This window comes from Dermacentor variabilis, chromosome 4, assembly GCF_050947875.1.
Source record: "Dermacentor variabilis isolate Ectoservices chromosome 4, ASM5094787v1, whole genome shotgun sequence".
Classification (NCBI taxonomy): domain Eukaryota; kingdom Metazoa; phylum Arthropoda; class Arachnida; order Ixodida; family Ixodidae; genus Dermacentor; species Dermacentor variabilis.
This window is the reverse complement of record NC_134571.1, coordinates 227035907-227040148: the sequence shown is the minus strand read 5'-3', so window position 1 is coordinate 227040148 and position 4242 is coordinate 227035907. Positions and strand designations below refer to the sequence as shown.

The 4242-nt window shown below is 42.1% G+C and overlaps 1 long non-coding RNA gene across 1 annotated transcript; it reads right to left on the bottom strand.

Moving 5' to 3' along the window:
- Positions 1 to 425: 425 nt before the first annotated feature.
- Positions 426 to 2964, bottom strand: LOC142578156 (uncharacterized). Its single transcript, XR_012827197.1, has 3 exons — positions 2829 to 2964; positions 1225 to 1420; positions 426 to 670 (listed from the first exon to the last, which is right to left on the bottom strand). It is a non-coding gene; the product is annotated as an uncharacterized LOC142578156 (long non-coding RNA).
- Positions 2965 to 4242: the final 1278 nt, after the last annotated feature.

Below are 4242 nucleotides of genomic sequence, written 5' to 3'. Positions count from 1 at the left end.
GATGCTGCAGTTCAGGCAAAAATTACATTGTTTTCAGGTACAGGAGGCGCAATAGCCTGATACCAGTATACGAAACAGAACGCTGTAGTGCAATGAGTTAAGAAATAAAGGATAGTACACATTTGGAAAAACACTCTGCGAACCACTCTAACTAGCAATATAAATATATTTTTTCTGATGACCATGCTTCATTTAAAAGTAAATTGTAACTTACTTTGTGGATGCCTCTTGTAAGGTAATGCCACATGCTTGCACAGCATCACGCAGAAATAATGGCCAGTTCTTCGGCATATCGTCCATTAGTGAATTCCTTGTACGTTGCACATTACCAAAACTGAAAGATAAATCACAATATGCTGTTATTTTTTTCATAAACTGTACGATGAGCTTTTCATGCATAAAAGATGATTGCAAGTGAAAATGCAGCAAGACATCAACTTCACACCACGTCACATACTCATACTTTATTACCTAATAAATGAGAAAAGATGCAGAAAGTGTAATTAACAAGAGTGACAAATAGCAGCAAAGGTGATCATGGATAAATCTTGAAGATGATTGCCGCCGCTGCCAGAGCAGGCCAGCCTTCGTAGGAGAGCACTTGCTGCCCACAAAAGCTTGCTGTCACAGGCCACGCGTGACGGTTCTTGTAGACATAGGCAAGCAATACCTGCACAGAAGAGGGGCAGAAAATGCGAGGGAGGAAATGGGAATATTCAAATTGGAACTTCAATTAGCAATATGTGCTAAGTAAGAAGTTTGCCTCACATTAAAAATAAATATAAGCACTCCTTTCCCTTAAATTACGGGTATCTTAAGGCATGAATGCATGTACGCTTAAGTATTTCCTGGCATATAGTCATTAAATTGCATAGCAGAGTCAAAGTCAGCCTTTAAATTAATATATGGTATTTTGTGGCTAAAAAGCCACTTATCAACCTGTCAAACAAGTCTGAGAAGAAAAGAAGAACTATTTTAATGACTGGAAAATGTAGAGAGGTCAGCCGGATAATGGAGCATCTGGCCTGCTATTCTACATAAGTGAAGGGGAAGAGGGGAAGAAAAAGGGTCCCGATTAGGCGGCGCCTTCACGCGCAAATATTTGCACATTATTGGACGGTCAGACTCCCCGGACTGTTCAGTGTGTGGCACTGTAGAGACTATAGAACATGTGCTTGTGGTGTGCCCTGAGTATGCGCGCGAAAGACTGACAATGGCAGATACCTTGAGACATTTACACAATGGTCCACTGTCGGAGAACCTCTTGATAGGCGCATGGCCACAGAGTTGGCAGACGACAGAGACAATGCGTGCTTTTTCACGTTTCCTAGGTGACACGGGCCTGGACTTACGCCTGCGATACCAGTTGTGTAATGTGTCCTTCACCTCGTTCCTCCCATTATCAAGTCTGAGAAGCTTCCTGCAAGATATAATCAGTTTAAAATAGTAATTCACTCTGCAGGTAAAGGATGTACTAGCTTAATTAAAAAAGTTAAACAGCGTTTTATATTGTTAACTAAAAGCAAGTTTGGCATTTTGCACTGCCTTTCTTTCAAACTTAAACATGACGCAGTACAGAGTAAGCAGGTAGCATGCAAAGGAGGACTGGTGATAAAGTAGAGTTCCAAAGCAACACTCCTAGCTGGATCAATCACTTTTGTTGATATATTTTCATGTGACCCTAATTGGTTTAGGGCAACACCTCACACAAATGATGCGTCATACAATATTGAAAGTATCTCATGATGTGATCAAACGATAAAATTGTCCACTGTCTTGGAAGTGTTAACATGCTGTTTGCGCGAGAAAGTGCAAAGTGATTCGTATAGGTAGCAAATTCATCAGTGCATCTATAGCATGAGGTAATTATGAGCATCTACGTTGACCCACAATTGAGAAGCCACTGCACACAAAAAGGTGTATTCAAGTAATGGTCCATGCTGAATAATTGCCCACCTAGTGAAAAGTCAAATATGGCAGGCTAATGGGCCAGGGCAAATAAATTGCTAAATTCTGACACCTCCAATTATATTATTGAAACAGGTGACAAAAAACAGCACAGGTAAAAAAACAGTTATGAGAAAATTTTAAAAGCACCTCTGCAAACTGCTGGAACCCTCAGCATCATGCCTGTTCTACACGCACATCTGTTGCAGCACAATTTATATCTCAGACACAGGCGCCTCCACACATCACTTCGTGATCTCCTCACAATAAGGTTAAAAAACAGTCTGACACAAGCTACCTGATGTGCTTCATTTTGCAAGCGCCAGCCAACTGCTGATGGTGGTAGAGCGAAATTGAAGTTTGTCCTTGTATGGAAGCCTCGGCCCATGTTTTATCAATTCTAGCGGCAAAGCACACCTTTTACAGCACACAAATCTTAAATTGAACTGCTTGCTGATGCTGTACAGTAAATTCCTGTAAAAAAACTAAATCACACAGAAAACATTTAGAATACCAAACTAATCAAATGCTGGCTTGAATACATCTGTGTATTAGGGAAACAAGGTGTAACGTACACTGTTGTAGCAAATTTTCACTCATGTATGGAATACTTGTATGACACAACAGAGTTAATTTGCGAGTTCTTACGTAGCACTACCTAGAGTTAAATTTTGTAAGGCTTTGGGGGAAACTAATAGTAGAACTGTGTATGTACACTGACACTGAGAAATTGGTTATAATAGTGGCAGCTTATAAAGAACCAGCGCAAAAAATGCCCGTTTTGAGACACCAACTAGCTATTTTACCACGAAGCGCTCCCTGGCCTTAACCAATATAAAAAGCACTGGTAAGGCCAGAGAGGGTACAGTACATTGGCTTACACTGATCACGATGAGGTCCCGTCATCCAGCTAGCGCCAAGCTACAAGAAGGATGTCCAGCCGTCTATAGAGTGAAAGGAACAAAAGAGAGCATCAAGTCAGTTGAAAGGCAGATTTGCAATTACAAATAAGGTGACCCCCAGTCACAGTCATTCATCAATAAATGCCAAGCTGTCGTGATTTCGCTCCCAGATGAAGCACCTACTAGGTTAAAGGTTTTGCTGCTTATTTAGAACAAAACACAAGTGAAATTTGTACATCAGCAGACGATTTAATTTGGGAAGTAAACATTGCAGTTATAATTTTGTTTTGCTATAAAGTGGGAACGCTACAAGCTGCATAGTCACTGACGCACACGCAAGAACAAAAGGACACAAAATAGGGCGAGTTCAGTCCGGTTCAGCATTACAGCCAGCGCGTCGTCTTCGAATGCACTCCTTCGGTTGGTTCGTGCTACGTTAACCACAGACTAACAAGCAGGGCAAAGTTCTAACTGGTGTTGCGGAAGTCATGGAGCGTGGTAGTGCTGGACGGCTGAACACAAGCAGAACCCTCATATAAAAGTAAAGACGAAAACTCGCAGAGCAGGAGAGCCCATCTATCAAGAACTGTCGTGGGTAACACCTAAAAATATTCACATTGTTGACGAAAAACGAAGTGCAATGTATTTCACTAACCGGAAAAAGTGTTATCCGAACGTGCGACGTACAAAGACACACCGAGACACTAAGGCCGCGAACGCAGATCCCGCCATTGTGGTAGTAAGCCGTCGGCGAAAACAGGCAATACAGCCGATGTCACGAAGCACTAATGCAAAACACACGCAAAAAGCATCAGCACAGCTAAATGACTCCACTTAATATCAGGTATAAATGTACAGAACGGCTTAGAATGACGCACAACTGGCATAACGAACCCACGTACGAAACATTACGGGCGGCAGCGACCGTTTTTTCGAACTTCCTGCCAGCCAGTGTTTCCAGCACGGAATGAGATATCTGACAAATTTGGATTGTGCCGCCGAAGTGATCGCAGCGCGGTGGCTCTGTGACACCGCTTTGCAACGCCGGCGTTTCGCTCCTGCTGCTGATGGTTTCCAGGCATCGTGTGCGCGCCCCGTATGGAAAACAATAACACGCCCTTGATTGTTGAAGTTCTGGTGTGAAATTATTTAACATTAAAGCCAATTAACTTATGTTGCTTCCAACGAGTTCGATTTGTCTGCGGCGTTTTTTATTCGCTAAGGCCGACGGTAACCACACTTTTAACACGTTGTTTGGCATTTTATGCGCTTTTAGACAAAAAGATCTAGAAAAGTTCTTGAGTTAGACATTCTGAATGTGTTTACCAAAATAGACTCTAGTGACACCAGTAGTGGGTTTTGCCGCAGGTAGAATATATACTAGCATATTCCA